At 40.8% G+C, this 22,925-nt stretch overlaps 1 protein-coding gene and 1 long non-coding RNA gene across 3 annotated transcripts in view; one reads left to right on the top strand and one right to left on the bottom strand.

The window, feature by feature from the left end:
* GMDS (GDP-mannose 4,6-dehydratase) overlaps positions 1 to 22,925 on the top strand; it is a 285,325-nt gene that overhangs the window by 246,703 nt on the left and 15,697 nt on the right. The gene's annotated exons all lie outside the window — the stretch shown is intronic.
* LOC114600964 (uncharacterized) lies at positions 8,269 to 22,748 on the bottom strand. Its single transcript, XR_003707706.2, has 4 exons — positions 22,659 to 22,748; positions 22,177 to 22,358; positions 20,273 to 20,342; positions 8,269 to 9,780 (listed from the first exon to the last, which is right to left on the bottom strand). It is a non-coding gene; the product is annotated as an uncharacterized LOC114600964 (long non-coding RNA).

The following is a 22,925-nucleotide window of genomic DNA, read 5'->3' as shown; positions in this document are numbered from 1 at the left end:
TAATCCTGTTGTCCATCATCTCTCCCATGCTGCTAATTCAGTATTATAACCAAAATCCTTTGCCCAGTGTATACTATCTGCATCTCTGCAGAATCCTTTTTGAGGTGAAGGGACCATAAAAGGCAAGCAGTTCTCAAAATGTGGGTGCAGCATAAATGTATATCTATCACCATTAGGACATTTGATTGGTGCAGCTGATTTGTAGTTCCATTGACAAGTACCTCTGTAGCAGGTACATATTTATTTTGCTTCCTTTTTCTGCTAATATGGCACTTGGTGCTCGTAAGATACGTATCAGTTTAAATGTGAAATTAAAATTTTTTGTTCCAATTTGTCGCTCAGTCACCCAGACAAGAGACTGTAGTTGCAATCCTATATGCGCTTCCCTGGGAGTAAATCCCATTGAACTCAACGGCACTTCTGATTAGATTTGTATAGGATTACCCTGTGTATCATAGCCTGCTTGAGAATGAACTGTCTTGAATTTTTATTTCTTTATTTGAGGCAGTTATATTTTCACCTTTCAGCTTGCTCATCCAAGACAGCTGTAGTGTTCTCTACAAACGTCATCATCATTTATTCTTGGCTTCCGTGCATTTTACTTTCTTTTTGTGTGAGAATTATGCATACCCTTTCATCTCTTGACTTTATTACCAAGTCATTTTGAACCATAAAAAATGCTTGCCTTCTTATCTCAGGTAAGTCAGTCTTCATGGGAGTCTTTGGTGAAGGTCCTTGGGTCATTTCCAGCATAATATGTGGAGGTCACACATTTTTAACAGGCAATGTCGTGTGTGATTTCATTTGAGCATTTTATGTGGGGACTGGTGTTTGCAGGATGTACAGTGGTACCTTGGGTTAAGTACTTAATTCGTTCCGGAGGTCCGTTCTTAACCTAAAATTGTTCTTAACCTGAAGCACCACTTTAGCTAATGGGGCCTCCTGCTGCTGCCGTGCCACCAGAGCACGATTTCTGTTCTCATCCTGAAGCAAAGTTCTTAACCTGAAGCACTATTTCTGGGTTAGCGGAGTCTGTAACCTGAAGCGTATGTAAACTGAAGTGTATGTAACCCGAGGTACCACTGTACATGTGAATAGAATCCTATATTTCTGTTGGATCCTATTCACAGATACAAATCAGAAAAAGAAATGTAGGTGGTTCAGGCCCGCAACATGACCATTTTTTATTATATTTTTATGTTTAGTTTCAGATTTTCTTAAGAAGAAAGGTGAGAACAGAAGTACAATTGTGATGGGGAAATAAAGACACGGTTCAGATTAAAGATGGAGCACAGTTCTGAAAAGGTTTAAGATTGCTTGTGAAGTTGTCTGATTTTCACATGGAAACACTTATCACTTTAGCAGAAGATCTGTGAACTCCAGTCCAGACATAAACTTTCTGAAAGCGCTTCTCTTTTCCTTCACTCCAATTTCACCTTTGACATCTAATGTTTCTGCTGCCTCTTTGACTGGTTTCCTACCTTTGTTATATTAAGTAAAATAACATTTTATTGGCAGTTTTTACATCATCAGCTGTTAAACTCTTTTTTGCCTTCCCTTATTGCAGAATTACATTTGCATGCCTAAGCACAGGCCCACCACACACCCCTGAGGAAGCCAGTCCTCACATCCTGGAAAACACCAGATAACATACAGTATATGGGATTAAACTGGCCACAACTTTATTAATTTCAGATGCAGGAAACCTTGGCTTAGCCAGGCATGGCCAAACTTGGCCCTCCAGATGTTTTGGGACTACAATTCCCATCATCCCTGACCACGGGTCCTGTTAGCTAGGGATGATGGGAGTTGTAGTCGCAAAACAGCTGGAGGGCCAAGTTTGGCCATGCCTGATTTATGCAATGGGTGTGTACCCCTCTCAGCCCCCTGCTGGGGTTCTGAGGCAAGACAGGTTGAGTCAGGAATATGGGGGACATTGCAAAATGTGCGTTTACACAGCTGGGGCCCCTCTTTCCTTGTTGCTGAGGGGAGTTTTATGACCCACCACTGTGCGCTTGTGGTCAGTGACTCCCCTCAATACCCCTTTAATGGGACCCTGCAAACACGGCCGCAGGAGGGTTGCATCACTACTCCACCCCTTCATTTGGTTGATGGACTAAAGCAGCCGTTCTCCACCTATGGGTCCCCAGATGTTGTTGGACTACAACTCCCATCATCCCTGAGCTCTGGCCTTGCTAGCTAGGGGTGATGGGAGTTGTAGTCCAACAACTTCTGGGGACCCACAGGTGGAGAACCGCTGGACTAATGGATTCTGCCCATGGCCTAAAACCCCCAAAGTTGTGACAATTGCTACGGGGACGGAAAAACCTGCAGAGCAGGGGAAATTCCTTCCAGGCTCTGAAAGACAGCAACCATCATCCGACAACCGCAGCAATGCCCATGGACCTGGAAAGGGAAAAGTTAGCCTACAAAACAAAAGGAAACAATTAGAGCGGGTGGGTGACACTCTGAGCTGACTGCGCTACCAACATTGGCTGCAGCCACCTTTTAAAACTTAAGGAGCAGACTGGAGTAAAGCTTGTGCTCTGCTCTTTAGCTCCGCCCCCCAGCCTGCCACAGATTGGCCGACTCAAAAACAATGTTTTGGCGGGAGCACTGAAGCCTCTGCAGGGGCAGTGTGGTTGTTGTTGTCAATTCTTCGGCGCTCAGCCTTCTTTATGGTCCAGCTCTCACTTCCATACATCACTACAGGGAAAACCATGGCTTTAACTATGCGGACCTTTAATGGCAAGGTGATGTCTCTGCTTTTTAAGATGCTGTCTAGGTTTGTCATTCCTTTTCTCCCAAGAAGCAGACGTCTTTTAATTTCGTGACTGCTGTCACCATCTACAAGTGAGAGCCCAAGAAAGTAAAATCTCTCACTGCCTCCATTTCTTCCCCTTCTATTTGCCAGGCGGTGATGGGACCAGTGGCCATGATCTTCGTTTTTTTGATGTTGAGCTTCAGACCATATTTTGCGCTCTCCTCTTTCACCCTCATTAAAAGGTTCTTTAATTCCTCCTCACTTTCTGCCATCAAGGTTGTGTCATCTGCATATCTGAGGTTGTTGATATTTCTTCCGGAAATCTTAATTCCGGCTAGGGATTCATCCAGCCCAGCCTTTTGTATGATGAATTCTGCATATAAGTTAAATAAGCAGGGAGACAATATACAGCCTTGCCGTACTCCTTTCCAATGGCCAGTTGGGGTGGCGTGGCCACGGGAAGATGGCGGGTCTGCATGCCAGGCCACAAACGTCGCCCACCATTGGGACTTGGTGAGCGGCCCTTAGCCTGCTAATGTATGTGTGTGTGTTCCTTGATTGTTTGAGTGTTCCACTTTTAAAGGCAGTAACCTCGTCTTTTATAAATCCCTTGACCCTGCAGTTTAGCCACATTGGCATCCTTTTGAATGTATACAAGCGTCCTCTAGTTTTTGGGATAAATTTGATTTGAGACTGTTATTTCTTTATATTTGCTACAGCAAACAGCATGTGGTTGTGCAAATTAATACTTAGCAGGAGTGATGTGCGCAAAAAAAGTGAGCAAAGTTATCTTCTAACAATACTGCGTATTTTGCCCAGTCATGCATTGTCACAGTTAATGTTGACTCGTGTGCCATAAATCTGTAAGAACATTCAATAAGAGATACAGTAAAGCTTTTTGCATTATTGCCTCAAATGTACTGATGCCATTCTGAGTACAGTGGTACCTCGGGTTACATACGCTTCAGGTTACATACGCTTCAGGTTGCATACGCTTCAGGTTACAGACTCGCTAACCCAGAAATATTACCTCGGGTTAAGAACTTTGCTTCAGGATGAGAACAGAAATTGTGTGGCAGCATCAGGAGGCCCCATTAGCTAAAGTGGTGCTTCAGGTTAAGAACAGTTTCAGGTTAAGTACAGACCTCTGGAACGAATTAAGTACTTAACCCGAGGTACCACTGTACGTGGCTACACAAATTTATATTAGGTTGCATATTCTTCTCACTGAACTGTTGGACTAAAAGTGTGTTACATTCTCTATGTTTGTTGTGAATTACAAAGAAACTACCTTATCTAGAATTTCCCAAAAGCCCTGCAGCTGTAGTGCGATGCTCAAATGTGGAGTAACGTTCAGCTTAGGAGAGTTGGCGAAAGATCAGGAAATGAAAAGCGTAGGGGCTTAAATCAGAAGTTGTTTATGGAAATCAAACCAAGCAGATTCTCAGTGTGTAGCCAGTGTGAAGATACATTTTTTTGAAAAGGAATTGTTTAAATAACACCTGAGGGTATGGTATGACCGTCAGATGACATCTGCCTTTGAAATGAGGAATGCAAAATAGAGAAAAGAAAATGTAATAGGAGAAATGAAAGTGTGGGTAAAAGGATAATTTCTCACGTCTTAAATTCCCTACTGGGGAACATACAGCTATAGATATGTGTTACTCTGGCTTATATATATATTGTAAAGAACATCTTAATTACTATTTTAAAAAACAAACAAACATTATTTCACTTTCACAAATAAAGCATGGATTTTCTGTTAGAATTCGTTTTGATGTGTTCCCGTTTATACAATTGGCATTTCCCTTTTTCAATGCCTACAAAAACTCTTTCAAAAGCAAATCTGCATACCCATGGATTGTACTGCAGTACTTTCTTTGCAACTGATTTGGAATTTCTTGTACTCGAATACATAGAAAGTGGTCTATTTTGTATCTATGCTGATCAGCATTTATTTTTAAGTGCAATTTTTTTTAATTGGAAAAAGTGTTTAAATCAGAGGAGTATAAGTTTTTTTAATTCCTTTTCCAAAGGATTAAACACATTCATGAAGTGTAACCATACTGAGGGTTATTAGCAATAACGGATGGAGCCTCGGTGTACAGAGGCAGTATATCTCTGAATACCAGATGCTGGTGACAGACAGGAGGGCGAGGGTATCACTTGTACTGCAACCAAGGCATCTGGCTGGCAGCTGTTGGAAGCAGAATGCTGGGCTCGGTGTACCTTTGACCTGGTTTAGCAAGACAATTCTTGCATTCTCAAAGCTTCCTTCAGACCGGAGGGAACCATGCGCAGGAAGTGAGATGGTCTTTGCGTCCCGTTGAAATTGGCTTCAGTAAGTAAAACTATTGTATGGGTTTAAAATTTTAAAAAAGCAACTCATTCAAAGTATGGACACCCTTCAGTTATAAACCCCTACATTTGCATTTAAGAAAGAAACAGAAAGTCAAAGACAAGAAGACATCAGATCTCTCCCCTGAGCCTGCTTGTAACATTAAATGTGTGCTGACTAACAGTCCTGAAGGTGAAATATTTGCAAAGAAAACAAATAACCACTATTATATAATTCCCTCGGCCCTCCTGTTTGCTGTCACTGAACAAGGAAGGGCTCTTCGATGTTTTTCTTCGGTGGGTGTCCGTCTTAATTGAACAGTTCAGATAAAAAGCTTAAATATTTAGTCGGAGCAGTTACAATAGCGTTCCTCAATTCTTTGCATCTGCCAAGAGTACAGTAATACTCTGCAGGCTTTAGCACTACTGATTCCATCCATAACCAGCACAGCAGAAACTGTTTTTGTTTTTTTTTACTTCAGGGTTCCATACTATTACCAAAATAAATATATGGGTTAGGGGAGCACCTATAGATATACCAATTACATTTTTAATATGACATCCAAATCAAATTAACTTCTTTTTGTTAGCTGCAACCCAGTTTTACAGAAATCATTTGTTACAAAGTCTTAGATATGTCCTTGGAAGGAGTCTCATAGCTGTAGGAGGCAACAATTTATCCTTTCTCCCATTCTTCTCCACTCCATCTCAAAGCAATATTAGTACTGTACAGTCATACCTCAGGTTACAGCCGCTTCAGGTTGCATCTTTTCGGGTTGTGGACCACCAAAACCCGGAGGTACAGTGGTACCTCTGGGTGCGAACAGGATCCGTTCCAGAGCCCTGTTCGCATCCTGAAGCTAATGCAACCCATGTCTGTGGGTCGCGATTTACCGCTTCCGTGCATGCGCATGAAGTCATTTTGAGCGTCTGCGCATGCGTGAGCGGCAAAACCCGGAAGTAACGTGCTCCATTACTTCTGGGTCGCCGCGGAGCACAACCCGAAAATGCTCAACCCAAAGCTACTTCAACCCGAGGTGTGACTGTACCGGAACGGGTTACTTCCGGGTTTTGGCAGTTGCGCATGTGCAGAAGCACTAAATCACGCTTTGCGCATAAGCGCCAAATCACAACCCACATGTGCAAAGACACAGGTTGCGAAAGCTGTGGGTTGCAAACGTGCATCTCGCACAGATCACGTTCGCAACCCGAGCGTCCACTGTACTAATATCTTGAGCCAACAAATAAAGTTTTCTGACATGTCAGATGCTGGGCATTATTGTTGAGACTGTCCTGCTTCCAAGTGATATGATTCAACGGAACCTTCACATTTTATGTTGTGGAGCTGCTTTTTGCATAACAGGCATTCTGGAAATGTGGATCCAAAACCTAAGGTGTATGATTTCATTTACCAGACCAGTAGGCTCAGCAGAGCATCACCAGGCGCATTGAGAAACGGACTTACAGCATCAACAAAGTGTGCCAGTTCTAAAAGGAAGCTTCAAAGGAGGAGGAGGAACAGAATTTCTTTGAAGCCCCTGCCAGTTCATAAAAATCACTGGAGGGGACAACATCTTCATGAATGGTCTGCTGAAACTAGTTAGTGTACAGCACCTACGCCATTTGAGTGAGGGCCAACTATAGTTTGCAGTTAAAACTAAAGCTAGGCACTCTCGGGTCTTACTTGTTTCAATTTTCCTTTTAAAAAACATTTGCGGGGAGGGAGGAGAGAAAGATGCACACACACAAACTGCTATAATTATAGTCAAGATGTAAAATTCTACAGCACAGTTCTAAGACTGTGATATTGTATGCCTTTCCAAATACAGTCGTACCTTGGACGTTTTGGCTTCCGAATGCCGCAAACCTGGAAGTGGGTGTTCCGGTTTGCAAACGTTCTTGGGAACCCGAATGTCCAACGGAGCTTCCGATTGGCTGCAGGAGCTTCCACACTTTGGTTTTTGAACGTTTTGGAAGTCAAAGGGACTTCCAGAATGGATTCCATTTGACTTCCAAGGTACGACTGTAGTGAGAAATGGAATGAAGCAGGCTTTAATATGCATTTATGTGATAGATAAAGGTAAAGGGGCTCCTGACCATTAGGTCCAGTCGTGACCGACTCTGGGGTTGCGGCGCTCATCTCGCTTTATTGGCCGAGGGAGCCGGTGTACAGCTTCCGGGTCATGTGGCCAGCATGACTAAGCCACTTCTGGCAAACCAGAGCAGCGCACGGAAACGCCGTTTACCTTCCCGCCAGAGCTGTACCTATTTATCTATTTGCACTTTGACATGGTTTCGAACTGCTAGGTTGGCAGGAGCAGGGACTGAGCAACAGGAGCTCACCCTGTCGCGGGGATTTGAACCGCCAGCCTTCTGATTGGCAAGCCCAAGGCGCTGTGGTTTAACCCACAGCGCCACCCGCGTCCCTCATTTATGTGATAGGGCTTTTTAAAAAGATTAGGCAACTTAATGAACATATGAAAGAATAGTCAAATGAAATACTCTGTTTATCTTTGGTGTATTCCTCACCCTACCATTATACATAGTGAATTGAGAGATAGACAGCACAACACAGGAAGTCGCAGTGTCTTTTCCCTCCTATCCCTGCTTTCAAATAAAGAGACCTTTTCCTAGTACTGATTTATATACTGTAGCCAGTGAGGCTGTTTGAACCAACAGGTTTCACGGCGTGCTTTCTGAACTGATGCAAGCCGCTGTATTTGAATTTGGGCTATCACATGCCCACATATGCATTTTGTGTGTTGGGAGTGGTGTTTAGTCACAGGACCCAGAGAATGCTTATCCTCAAAGAATGCTAAATGGTGCATCCAATATTTTCGTAGTTAGGCACAAGACTGCAGTGGCATTTTCTTATTATATCACTTACCAGTACTATCTTGCTTGTATGTTTCTTTTTTTAAACATATTACATATTGTTGGTCTGTAAAAAGTAACTATACGTGATCTAACTCCAAATAAAGTAGCCTTCTCTTTTCATTGTCAATAGATTGATTTTTGTTGTTATTTTATATGCCTATATGTGGCACAATGTTTAATTTTGTCAGAGATCGAAAGCTTTCCAGCATATGCTTCCATGCAGAGGATTTAATCTCCATAATACAAGCAATAGGGGGGAGGAATAATAATAATAATAATAATAATAATAATAATAATAATAATTTATTATTTATACTGTCAGTTTTTTAAGGTAGCGCAGAATTGAAAGTTTTCTCTCTGTATCAACGTGTAGAGCAGGCACTCCAGAACTATCCTTGAACTGAACAAAACTGCTAATATATTGGCATGATTTTAAAGTATTGCTATTCCGTAAACCACATCTAAAATTCTAGCAACATGAACACCAGCCACCGATCTTCTTTAATTTCTTATATGCTCAGATCAAGAGGGCACAGAACACCTAGTAACTTGCTGTCTTTTAAACCCTCTGCCTTTCATCTTTGGGGGAAGGTTGCTAATCATATATGTCTTGTTAAGTGTTGAAACATTATCAGCCTTATACAATACAAAAAATGTGTTATTAATTGTAGAAATCTTTCTGCAACTTCAGTTCATTTGAAAATAGCTATTTGGGAGTAATGTGCATTTTAAAAATAATAATGTGGCAGGAAAAATATGCACTACTTCTAGACTGTAAAGAGACTCTGAAATATCATATAATACTGAGAAGATATGTCAACCACTATCTCCTTCCCAGGACGGGGAGTGGGGCGGGGGATCTAGATTAGTTCAAAATAAATGCTAATGATTTGAAAAAGGTTTTTTTAAAAAAAAAAAAAGGTTGAAGAGCAACTGTTTGAAATGTACACAAATCCATCTTATTCTTTAAAACTATATTAGGCTAGTTTCCAAGTTGTGCTGACATCCTACATACTGGTTTTCAGAAAGGACTGTCACCATCAATTTTTCTTTTTTAAAGGACTTTAATTCTTTCAGCATGTTCATATGGTTTTATAAAGCCCCAGATACATAGCAAATCCCCTTGGTGTTGTAAGACAAGATTGCTGTTAAAAAATGTTTAGGCTTAGTCAGCTTCTTCTCACCACCGAAGTCATGAGGGACTCTGGGAAATGGTGTTTATACTAAGCTTAAATTGATAGGGCAAGTTTAATGCAATCAGGTCAAAGGTACAACTGCTTAGCTAGCCTCATCAACCACTCAGGTTTCAGCATCGGTTTATAAGCAAAGGCCTGTAATGATAACATCTGGCTGCTAACTCATGGACCGCTTTTCTGCACGCCATGATTGAATGTAATTTGATGGTGGGGAGGAGCGAAGCTTAGGGGCATCTTAATTCTCAAATTATACGATTCCAAATAGATAAGATAGAAATGCTAGACTTTGATCGATCTCAGTATTGTGACCAGCCCCCAACACTCCTTTTAAACAAAGTGCTCTCCTTCGCCTTGCCCATGGGCAAAGGCCTTCGGGTCGAGTAGGAAGTGTGCAGTTGCTTTTTTAAGCCTTTGTGATTTGGAGGGGCAAAACAAAAACAAAGTCTTCATTCTCCCTTTGTCTCCTTTGCACTTATCCATCAAGCGGAGCTCAGGAAGGTGCTGGTTGAAGCGCTGTGTTCGCTGCGAATTAAATAGCCAGGAATAGGATCAAGATGATGCACAGCTTGCCTCCGTACCACAGAGCGCTGCTTCAAATCCCTCAGCCTATTAAACAATAAAATATTACATAAGTGAAACCATCTCTCAAAAACTTATCCAGACTTCACTTTTACCAACAACTCATAAATGCCAAGGGCACACATATTCTTTACAACTTATGATGCCTTCTGTTATAAATCTCCATTCTATTCCCCATCAGATTTCTTAGATTTAGAAAACTAGTCCTTCTTTAAAGGAATAATTAGATGTAATCTTGTCTAATTTTGTGACTGTTTTTCCAATTCTGCTATTATCAGTGTTCATCAACCTTCAGTACACACGGGTTGTTGGTCATTCCCAGCTGGCTTGACCAATTGCAGGGATTCTGTATTCCAACAACATCTTGGGGACCCAAGGATGGAGAACACTGTACTATTTCATTCTCTGTTAAATTCATCAAAGCAATATATGATCAGACAAGACAAGAGACCTTAGTTTAGTGGCCGAGCAACTACTTTGCATGCAGAAGGTCCCAGGTCCTATCCCTGGCATCTGGGAAAGATCCTCATCTGAAGGCCTGAAGAACCTCTATCACTCAGTGTAAACAAAACTGAACTAGATGGACCAATGGCTTGACTCAGTAAAAAGCAGCTTCCGATGTTGCCATGGCTGTCGATTTGTATTTCCCAAATTACTTCTCCTCTCATTCCTCTTTTTCTTCATCATCTCATCCATCACTGCACCTAAACGCCAAGACTGACTGTCTCCAGAAGTTTAAAAATCTTGGTTGATTTTATTGATGTTAATTTATTAATGAAGCAAATCTAAATAAATTTGCATGTGAATTTAAAAAGTAGTTCTGAAGGGGAGATGCATAACGTATTTGTCTTTATATAAGGCCCACATGGCATATTGTAAGATATTCTCCTGGGATGGGGGGGCAAGTCAGCAAAGGTTATCACAGCTGTGGAGAAAGTAACCGAAACAATAAGTATATATCCCTTAAATAAAATAAACCATTTACCCAAAATTAGAGAAGCTGAAACCCAAACTCTCCAGCTTTGAATGTACAACTTCCAAAAAGATAGTTTTGGCAAATACAATGCTCGCTACCACACACAAATTCATGTCTAATTGTCTCTTTCTGACAGCACTGAACACCTGGCATGGCTCAGCAATGTACATAGCAAAATTTTCAGCGTCTGAGGTGGTAAATGCATGTCTGAAGCCACCCAAATTTTTCATCTTTTAATCATTAGCCCGTACTCTCCCACTTAAGTTTTATGATGTATGTGGGGGTTTTCAGTCAAAGGTTGGCGCAATTTATCCCTTTTCCTTGGGAGTGTTATTCAAGTTTTAATGCTTACATTAGCCATTTACATTTCTTCCTTCAAAGATGGGATGGGACCCTTTTAAAATAATAGTGATTATATACATTGAACTGTTCAAAGTATAAACTGCCTTTGAGGATATTAACAAAAGCTAAACTACCAACTGTTAAGTCAATTAATCATACTCTGCATTGGAGTGTTTCTTTTTTAATACTCATAGGATAATCCAAATGTATATATGTGCCTCAAGAGGTTATATTTATACACCACATGTGTAAGATATAAATGATACTGATGAAGACCATGGAAGTAAATTATAATAAGGGTATAGTTTGAACTACTTCAGTATGAATTTTTAATGTGTTTATTATAGTGCGGATTGCATTTTAGCAGAACCAAAGGAGCCAAGATTATTAACTACAACCCCTGTACAACTCTTTGAGCATATTCAGAGTTAAACATTTGGTATAAAATATAAATATAACCTTCTTTCTTTCTAATTCCAACCCCATAATAAAGTAGAATGAGAAATGGTTTGCATTGTTTCTGGGGAGGAGTGGGGAAGTGTTTTTAAACTGATAGTGCGAATGTATTTTATCTTATTGGACAAGTGTGTACAATCTTTTATTTGGGTTGTAGAGAACAATATTGGATGATTGAAAGGGAGCTCCTTCTTTACGCTCCTTTATACTTTCCATGTGAGACAGCTGATTGAAAAAAGGCCACACATAAACATTTCCAGTACTATCTGAAAAACATTAACATGAGCTGGTATAACTAAACAATTATTGAATCCATATTTTAAAACACAATAATACATCAAAATTCTACAGTGAAGCTGTGGAATATCTCCGCTTCTTTTAGGGTTGCTGCTGGGTTCCAAATGTTTATCATGGGGGGAAATGGGAAAGCAAGAAATCTGCTATCATTTGCTGGAAGCCTGAGGGCTGAATTCAATTAACAGCTAATAGAGCACTTCATAACCACCGTGATTGTCAATACAGAGGTGTGCCCCTTTGCTAGTTCTAGTTCAGACGTGCTATGATCCATTAAAGCTAAGTATCCAAGATACGAACTACATAATCTCTGCATCATGCATGTCATATTACAAACCACACTTTTCCTCTAGGCCTAAATTCAGTCGTGCCAACAGTATGCTGCAGTTAATTATGCCAGCTGTATTAATTACGTTCTAGTTACTTCAGTGGAACACAGGTTTAAAAGGAGATCCCTTCCATCCTCATTGGGTGAAATCATGCTTTTGCTGCTATATATGACATTTTGCCAAGCAGTTTGCCCAAGGTAGACAGGATTTTAAACTGGACCATCTGAATTATTTCAGCCATCATGTTTGATAATAAAAATAGAAGAAATGGCAGAACTTTAAGGAGGGTCACTTAGAGGGAAATGGCAGTTTTAAACAACTGCAGGGTTTTGAGTAAAGCAGGGGTGGAAGGCTACTGAGAATGGAGATGGAAACAGCAGATGTTTGAGTAAAGCAGGGATGGAGGAATACTGAAGGGTTAAAAAAAACCACCTAGTTTTAACCATGAAGAATAGCAGAGATGGGTACAGCAGAGATGTTAGCACCAAAAAAGCTAACACAACAGAGCCTTTCCAAACTCATTTCTTGCTGTACTCAAGAAATTGAGTTCGCTGTACTCAAATCTCTGCCATTGTTTAAAATGGCAACTTTCCCTCTCAGTAATTCTCCATCCCTGATTTACTCTTAACTTCTGATGCTGATTAAAATTGCCATTTTCATCTCAGTGTCATTCTCTCCCTGCTTTACTCAAACATCTGCTGCACTGGTGGCAGCAATAAGCAGCTCTGGCTCTCCCAGCCCTACCCATTGCCACCCCACCACTGCACTTACCTGACCTGGGGGTTCTGGATCACGGGCCCTACTGGTCAAAACGGGAGCCTCAGTGATTGCCTTCTCCCGCTGGAAACAAACTAGGAATGCTCCAAGAAAACTGAACCTGGCAAAAAGGAGTGATAGACCCTGGTGGTCCGCCCCCTTACCCGCTTGTGATTGGCCAAGCAGATAGCCAATCAGGATTTTTTAAAAATTCACTTATCACTTCCCTCTGTGGTTCCCTGGCTCTTGCTGTGGCTCCCCATTTACACATTTTTCACTTGGGGGGCCCTTAGAATATCCTGGGGGCTCCCAGGGGGCCATATGGGAAACACTGATCTAGAATGATTTGGCAGGAACTATTCAAGATGTCTCCTGCCAACCTAGCAGTTCAAAAGCATGTCAGAGTGCAAGTAGATAAATAGGTACCACTCCGGCGGGAAGGTAAACGGCGTTTCCGTGCGCTGCTCTGGTTCGCCAGAAGCGGCTTAGTCATGCTGGCCACATGACCCGGAAGCTGTACGCCGGCTCCCTCGGCCAATAAAGCGAGATGAGCGCCGCAACCCCAGAGTCGGTCACGACTGGACCTAACGGTCAGGGGTCCCTTTACTTTTACCTTTATTCAAGATGTCACACTCAGCTTCTAGAAAGTATGGTGCATACTAGTGAACAACCACTGTCACAGAAAAAGCTGGTTTCTGTTCTTGCCTTTGTAAAGTGTGTTTGTGGCTCAGTGTTTGAAAAAGGTCCACTGACTGAGAAGGTGTAACCTGGGAGACTGAGCAATGCACTGGTTTAACTTGGATCTTCTCTCCCAGATACTCCTCCCTGTGCAGCTCAGTTGGGAATTAAAGTGCCTGTCCCTTCTCCACACCTACCAGGTACATTGAGGTCAGGCAAAAGAAATAATACTCTGTCCTAACTTGCATGAAATCCTTCACATGGCGCTACTGGCAGGAGAAAGCTAAACCTAATCCTCTCTGTTGCAGCTTCAGTGAACCCGGCCCACTTCTTTTCTCATTAAAATTAAACTCCTTTTGTTTCTTGCCTGTGGATTTTCAGTCCATGTTGGTGTGTTGCAATAGTACTTAGACACCCTAGGGTGTGATCATTCTCTGAAAGGTCACTTCTGGGCCATCTGGGACATCCTATGTGCAATAGTATCTTAGTGTATCCTAACAATGCAGTGACTGTCGTTGCGTAAATACTTAAGGGTGTATATAATGCTTTGCCTATTTTTCTGCGGAAGATTTCCTCCTGGCTTCTGAAGCTTAGATTCATCTACGTACAACAACTCCGAAGCATTTTAATTCATAATTGACTTATATCCTGTATCCCAGTTTTCCTGAATGAACGTAGTCATGTCCACCTACTAATCACCTTACCTTGCCTAATAAAATCACACTAGCGGTAAAAAAACACATTAGACCCAAATGTTACCGAGAGCATAAAATAATTAAAACAATTATTTTATCTCTTTTTCCAAGCAAGAGATTGTTTTTCCCCCAAAAATTAAATGCATATTCTTTGACCAGTGATGATTAATATTTTTAATATTAAATGGGAAAGAATTATTCCATTTTTTTAAAAAAGCATGAGTGTGGATATTTTCACCAAGAGCAATACATTTCAAAGGATGGTGTAAACTTGCACACAGGGGTGCCAACTTGAATAAAATATTGGGGGCCGGGGCAGATCAGCCCTGCCCTGCATAATCGATCACACGACGCAGCACTCGCACCATTTGAACAGCAATGCCCGCCAACTATTTTATTGGGGGGGGGGGGATGTTGGCTCCTGTGCTTGCACATAATGACAATTTAGCCCTTCATTTGCTTGTATATGTGTGTGCCTAAGGTATTTATATCCAACATTTCAGTTTTGAAAAACTCACAAGGTGACTTCTAATCATAAAACAAATCAGCATGAAAATGCCATTATCAGGTTAGAGAATACAGAAATACAAAGGCAAGAGAAAACAAAATATAAACAGCAAACCTAGCAATAAAACTGCATCGCTGTTCATTGAATGTTCTGGTAATTTACGAGAAACCAGTAAGGTAAAGGGACCCCTGACAATTAAGTCCAGTCGTGAACGACTCTGGGGTTGTGGCGCTCATCTCGCTTTATTTTTTTTAATAAATATTTTTTATTGAGTTTCTTTTCTTAGGTTCATAAACACAAGATTACAATAAGAAAGTGCAAGAAACAAATACAAAAAATAATAATAAAAAACAAAAAAAATAAAGGTTATTTCTGTTCAACTTTCAATAGTTTTTTCAGTATTCCAGGTGGACTTCCCCACATCCTCCCGTCCCTGCTTTCTTTGCAATAAAAGTTTCAGCAATTTGTTACCTTGTTTCTTAACTTACTGTATCTTTCAGTTATTATGTTTCCGAATTCACAATCTCATATCCCAATCTTTGTACATTTAAAATTAACATAATAAAGTTGATTCATGTTACCACCTCTTTTTCCTTGTCTTAATTTTCAGTTTACCTAATCAAGTTGCTAAAGCAAAAATTTCCTAATCGTGCATATTTCTTAACATTCATACAACTTATAATGTTTTTGCAAATAGTCCTTAAATTTTTTCCAGTCCTCTTCCATTGTTTCCTCTCCCAGATCTCGGATTCTGCCAGTCATTTCAGCTAGTTGCATATAGTCCATCAACTGCGTCTGCCACTCCTCCAGCGTGGGTAGATCTTGAGTCTTCCAGTGCTTTGCAAGAAGAATTCTTGCTGCTGTGACAGCGTACATAAACAAAGTTCTGTCCTTCTTTGACACCCTCTGGTCCACCATGCCCAATAGGAAGGCCTCTGGTTTCTTAGGGAAGGTATACCTAAATACCTTTTTTAACTCATTGTGGATCATTTCCCAGTAGGCCTTCACTCTTGGGCAGGTCCACCAAAGGTGAAAGAATGTCCCTTCTGCCTCCTTACATTTCCAACATTTATTATCAGACAGATGGTATATCTTAGCTAGCTTGACTGGGGTCATGTACCACCGGTATATCATTTTCATAATGTTTTCTTTCAAGGCATTACATGCCGTAAACTTCATACCGGTGTTCCATAACCTTTCCCAGTCTTCAAACATAATATTGTGTCCAATATCCTGTGCCCATTTTATCATGGCAGATTTAACTGTCTCATCCTGTGTATTCCACTTAAGCAGCAAATTATACATTTTCGATAATATCTTAGTTTTTGGTTCTAACAATTCTGTCTCTAATTTCGATTTTTCCACTTGGAAACCAACTTTTTTATCTATTTTAAACACCTCTTGGATTTGAGCATAGTGTAACCAGTCCCGCACCTTATCTTTTAACTTGTCTTGGCTCTGCAGCCTCCAATTGTCTCCAGTTTTTTCAATTATTTCCCAATATTTTGGCCAGTAGGCCTCCATATTGGGTCTTTTTCTAGCCTTGGCCTCTACCGGTGATAGCCACCTCGGGGTCTTGCTCTCCAGTAAGTCTTTATATTTTAACCAGACCGCGAAAATTGCTCTTCTGACAATATGGTTTTTAAAGAGTTTATGAGCTTTAACCTTGTCGTACCACAAATATGCATGCCAACCAAAAGCATTATCAAACCCTTCCAGATCCAGGACATCAGTGTTCTCCAGCAAAAACCAATCCTTCAACCAGCAGAAGGCTGTAGATTCATAGTACAACCTCATGTCCGGCAGGGCAAACCCCCCTCTTTCTTTCGAATCAGTTAGTATTTTGAACTTTATTCGGGGTTTTTTGCCCTGCCAGACAAACTTAGATATATCCCTCTGCCACTTTCCAAAACATTCCACTCTGTCCACGATCTGTAGGGCCTGAAACAGAAATAGCATTTTCGGCAATACATTCATCTTTATAGCTGCAATTCTACCCAACAAGGAAAGTTTCAATCTTGACCAAATTTCCAAATCCTTCTTAATTTTCGACCAACATTTTTCGTAATTGTCCTTAAATAAATTCAAATTTTTAGCAGTCAAATGAACCCCTAGGTATTTCACTTTTTTAACAACACTTAGTTCTGTTTCTTTCTGGAACCCATCTGTTTCTGTGTGTGTCAAATTTTTAGCCAAAACCTTGGTCTTTTGCTTGTTTAACTTAAATCCCGCCACCCGACCAAATTCATGAATCAGTTCTAGAACTCTTTTTGTACTAGATACTGGCTCCTGTAATGTTAAAACCAAGTCATCTGCAAATGCTTTCAATTTATATTGTTTCACTCCGACCTGTATACCTTGCACCAGCCGGTCCTCCCTAATCATGTTCAGAAGGACCTCCAGTACTGAAATAAATAAAAGAGGGGATAGTGGGCACCCCTGTCGTGTCCCTTTTTCAATTTTGAACTCCTCTGTCACCACATTGTTCACTATCAATTTGGCTTTTTGCTCTGAATAAATTGCTTCTATACCATTTTCAAACCCCCGTCCCACTCCCATCCCTTCCAAGTTCTTCTTCATAAACATCCAAGAAATGTTGTCAAAGGCCTTCTCCGCATCAATGAAAATTAACACTGCTCTCGTGTTGATATTTGTTTGTAAAAGTTCCAAAATATCGATAATGTTCCTAGTGTTATCAAACAAGTGCCTACCAGGGAGAAAGCCGGCCTGATCTTTGTGAATTACTTCATTCAAAACTTTTTTAAGTCTACTTGCCAGAATATCCGCAAAAATTTTGTAATCCACATTTAGGAGTGAGATGGGACGGTAGTTCTTAAGTTGAGTCTTTTCAGTTTCCACTTTTGGAATCAATGTGATGAAGGCTTCTTTCCATGACTCCGGTGCCTTCTTCCCCTCCATAATCTGGTTACATACCTCCATCAGAGGTTGTGTCAAGTAGTCTTTCAAAGTCTTATAGTATTTGGAGGTAAATCCATCAGGGCCTGGGGACTTACCTAGTTGCATGTTCTGAATGGCACCTTCAATTTCCTGTTGCGTTATTTTACAGTTCAGGATTGTTCTCTTCTCCTGAGTTACTTTTGGTAGTCCATTGGTTTTTAAAAATCGGTCTATCTCAAACTCTTTCTGTGGCCCCTGTGCATAAAGTTCTTTAAAGTATCTCTGGAAACACTTTCTAATTTCTTCCGGTTTCTGAACAATTCTCCCTTCAATCTCTAGATTTGTAACTGTATTCAATTTTTGTCTCTTTTTCAACTGCCATGCCAGCAGCTTTCCACATTTATTTGCTGATTCAAACGATTTTTGCTTCATTTGTTTAATTTTCCATTCAACCTCTTGATTTATCAATTTTGAATATTGTGCTTGATGGAATTTAATTTCTCTCAGCACCTCCTTCGATTTTGGATTAATTCTCAATTTTTTCTCTCCTTCTCTTATCTTCTCCAGTATCTTCTCCTTTTTTCCATTCCAGAGTTTTTTCTTGATCGTATTTTGTTGTATCAGAAACCCTCTCATAACTGCTTTACTTGCGTCGCAGATGGTTCTTTTTTCTACCGTAGTATTCAGGCGCTCATCTCGCTTTAAAGGCCGAGGGAGCCGGTGTTTGTCCACTTCCGCAGACAGTTTTTTCCAGGGCATGTGGCCAGCATGACTAAGCCCCTTCTGGCGAAACCAGAGCAGTGCACAGAAATGCCACTTACCTTCCCACCGGAGCGATACCTATTTATCTACTTGCACTCCAGATGTTTATGAGACTACAATTCCCATCATCCCTGACCACTGGTCCTGTTAGCTAGGGGTGATGGAAGTTGTAGTCCGACAACATCTGGAGGGCCAAGTTTGCCTATGCCTGATTTAGCCTCTGCGTTGAGAAGGGAAGGGGAATTATTGGTTTGCTTTGCTCAGGACTGGCCCACCCATGAGGCAAAGTGAGGTGACTACCTCAGGTAACAGGATTCACAGGGGCAACAGATTATTATTTGCATTATTATTGTTGAATTTATATACCGCCCTATACCTAGAGGTCTCAGGGCGGTTCACAGAAAAGATCAACATAAAAACCACAACATATATAATCAAAATAAAAACAACAACCCAATAACACACACACACACACACACCCGATGCAGATATTTACTTCCCCCTTGTTACTGATGTAGATCTTTCTTCCCTGGTGGGGAGGGGGCGCCATTTTGTGGTTCGCCTCAAAATGTATTGGGCCAGCCTTGGCTTCATTACACCAAAGTGGAAAGTGAAATGTAATTAAAGTGAGCCATAAATGTTTTCCGTTGTGTATACAGGGATGTCTTGGGAGAAGAGATCATCAGATTGCAGCTGAAGCATAAAAAATCTGGATAGAGGCCATATTTGTAAAAGCTTTCGGATAAATGTGAATAGCTGGCAAAATCCTGCTGGGAGTTTGGCCTGAGGCCATAAAGGTATACACCAGCTGACTAAAAAGAGAGAAGTACTTTGTGTGGGAAGAATTTGGGTTCCCCTATAATCCCTGAAACAGGACAATGGAAGCTACAGTTGCACAACACCTTTCTGGTGTCACTTAGGGTGAGGTTTGGGGTTAAGAGCTGGTGAGATTGTTCAGGCAGATAAACTGTGAGGTTAATGGTAAATGGTAAATGTTCGTATTTCTCTAGTAATTGCCTATGTGTAGTCATGGTGTATCAGCTGGTAGAAACTATTAGCTCAAATAACTCAAAATGTGGATGGCACAATGTGAAGCATTGAATTTTGGAACTGTGCACTTTGATGCTCAGTCCTGATTCTGATTCCAAGGTCCTTACAAATTCTGGAGTCTCCAGTGAGAAGTTCCTGAAATGCAATGTGAATACAGCTCGGACAAGAGAGCTGCAATTAAAATGGAAAAGTCTTATCATTTCTCCTATTGAAACCACAGTATCCTTCTTATTGTGTTGATGATGAAAATTGCTTCCTCACTGTGTCTAGGTTGCTTTATATTGGATTTTAATGTTAGCATTATTGATGCCTTCTCTTTTTTTATCATTCATCATTGGGTTTTCTCTTTTCTACAGTAGAATAGTTTTGCTAATCGCCCTGGTAGCAATCCTTACAGTTTGTGATCCTGTACAGTTTGTGATCCTGTATTTAGTCTGCTAATTTGAATTGGAAGTAGCTGTTTCTGAATGCAAGCGGATCCCAGGTGAATATCAATATCATGCTTGAAAGCATTCCAGAATTAGCCAGTGTCATAAAACAACAAAGAAATTAGACGTTTTTATTGCAGCATGTTAAAACAGTGCTGTTATCAGTTGGATCATCATGTTACAGGGCGAGAAATGTAGCTGTCATGTAAGGGATAGATTTCCCATCATAAAACTTCCCTCCGTAAATGTCAGCACCTCACTGAGTGCCTCTTGAACTTCTAGTAAACACCAAGAGCAATCTACTGTGTGTATGACCAACCTATATTTTAGTCATGGAATTTACTCACCAGTACTATGGAAATGGGTGTTGTCCAAGACCTGGGAATCATCTGTTGTTGTACCATTGCTGAAACTGAACTGCTCAGACCATTGTGAGTCCCATGTAAAAGAAAGATTTAAGCAGAATACAGTGGTACCTCGGGTTACAGATGCTTCAGGTTACAGGCGCTTCAGGTTACAGACTCCACTAACCCAGAAATAGTACCTCGGGTTAAGAACTTTGCTTCAGGATAAGAACAGAAATCGTGCGGCGGCAGCAGGAGGCCCCATTAGCTAAAGTGGTGCTTCAGGTTAAGAACAATTTCAGGTTAAGAACGGACCTCCAGAACGAATTAAGTTCTTAACCCGAGGTACCACTGTAAGTATTTTTAATGTGAAGTTTTGCTGCCATATATGCCCAGTGTTAAAGGACAAATTCACAACCGTTTGCAATAGCCAGCTTATTTCAGTGAAACGGTCAGGTTGATGCAGACCTTCAAAAATGTTCCCTCTGCCCTTTGCTTTTTGCTGGAGTGTGTGAAATTATGAAGACTATACTCCATCTGGGTATGGATATAATATATTTCCCTCACCACTAGATGGCTTCATGTCCAGCCCCCTACTTCCAGTATTGTGGGGAACAGGGGTAGTCAGGGAGTGCCTTGCAGGCCTAGACTCTTCTTTCTCTAGAAATTATTCCTTTGCAAGGTTGGCACTCATTACCCACTTTCAGGTAGGTGTGCTGGGTAGAAAGTTTGGGGAATACAGAAAACACATCTTGCCTCTTAACATTCTCCTTGTAAAGAAAAAAAAATCATTTGTGGCTATTCCTCTGTTTGTGCATTTGTTGTAATTAGTAAACAACAACTGCTCAAGAAGACTTCAGATATATGAATGGTGGTCATACTTAGCTGTGCAAGTTAATTATTAAAAAAATTACTTGTGTCAGTTAGGAAATAACAGGCTTGAGGCCATCAGAATTTTGACAAATCTGACTCCTGCTGCCTGGAGAGGTGTCAGATTTGTCATAATGGACTGATGACCAGAAAAAGTACACATATTGCTGACCAGGAGGGGATTCACAAATTAAGACTTAATGGTCTTTTCAGCAAAGCTCATGGTGTCTTTCTTCCTGGTGTATAGAAAAGTCCATGGATTTACAATATGACTCAAGTTTTCAGTTCCCTTCTTAGTTTCACTTCTCAGATCTGATGTATTAGGAAAACATCTTGAAGTGCATGATACACTCCTCTTGGCATTAGTTTTATGTCAGGATTGTTCTACTACCATTTAAAAAAAATAATAATTGGATTATAGGTCCTATGTGACTATGTCATTGGTATTTATTCCCTAAAGCTATGTTGCTTAGCTGTGAAAGCGTACTTTCCACAAAACAAATAAATTATTTCCACCATACTCCAAAGAGAGCTCTGGAACTTCTTTAGTGAAAGTGAGTTACTATTGGACTTATAAGCAATCATTTACATGCTTGATCTTCTTCAGGTGTGCTGCCAAAGAACCGTCTGCCTGCATATGTTTTTACACATCCTTTAGCTAAATGAGAATTCCAAGTGCAGAATCTAACACTCCTGAAAACTGCAGATATTTTAGTGCATATGGATTGTTCTGATTTACAGCAAAAGTGTTCCCTCCCCACCCCACACCGCCCCGTACACATCAAGTTTTTAAAATTAAAGTTACTCTTTGTGGTAAGTGCTCTTAGATAAGATCCTCAACTATTAAGCACCATAACTGAGGAGCTGACATTACTGGAAGGCTGATTAAAGAACAAAGCCAGCCTAACTACAGTTAGTGGTCACTTGTTAAGAAACCATCTACAGATAAACAAGAGATGTTGTGTTGCTTAAGGCTTCAAACTTCTCTAAGGTTTAGGAGATATACGAGTTGCTTTTAGATGTAGTTTAAGACTTACACTTTGCATAGATGTACTGTTGTTTCCCATCCACACCAGTAAGAAGTCCTTGATGGAATGTTTCTGTGCTGTGTTTTCTGGCTCCTCCTTTCATTCACTACTCCTGCACTCCTCCAATACCTTGTTGTTGTTGTTGTTGTTGTTGTTGTTGTTGTTGATTTATTAAAAAAATGTGTATAGCACTATATCATTTTTAAAAAAAATATCAAAGTGGTTTTCAGCAATAAAACCATACAATAAAACCATTAAAAAGCCATTAAAAAGGTTCTGGGCATGCGTGCAGGTACTTCTGTACCCGTGCACAAGACTGATATTCAGCTATACTTACTGAAATAATACTAAGGGAGGTCTTGTGGAAGACCTCTGTATTTTTAAAAAAACAGCTTTTCCCAATGAGGCAGTTGCAAGGACTAAAGGTCCCCTCCTTCCCACAGCTTCCTAAATTTCCTTCTTTCCCATGCAATCTGAGACTGATGTGTTACCTGTCTTTGCTCCACACTCTTCACACCTCTTCTGGTTCTGGGAGACCATGGGGGAGGGGAGCTGGTCACAGCAGGAGCGGGAGACCCCCTGGCTTCTACAGCAGCCTGATTCATCTCTGCTTCTTGGCCTCCTTCCTCTCCTCTCCAGCCTCTGATTCTGGACTGCTGTCTGCCACAGCCTCTTCCTGCTCACTGAACCCTGTTGCCTCTTCACCTTCTGACACCTTCTCCTTGTGGGATGTAAAAACGTACAGCAGTCAAATACAA

The sequence above is a fragment of the Podarcis muralis genome, chromosome 8, assembly GCF_964188315.1.
Source record: "Podarcis muralis chromosome 8, rPodMur119.hap1.1, whole genome shotgun sequence".
NCBI lineage: Eukaryota > Metazoa > Chordata > Lepidosauria > Squamata > Lacertidae > Podarcis > Podarcis muralis.
The sequence above is the reverse complement of the archived record's forward strand: the minus strand, read 5'-3'. Positions and strand labels throughout refer to the sequence as shown.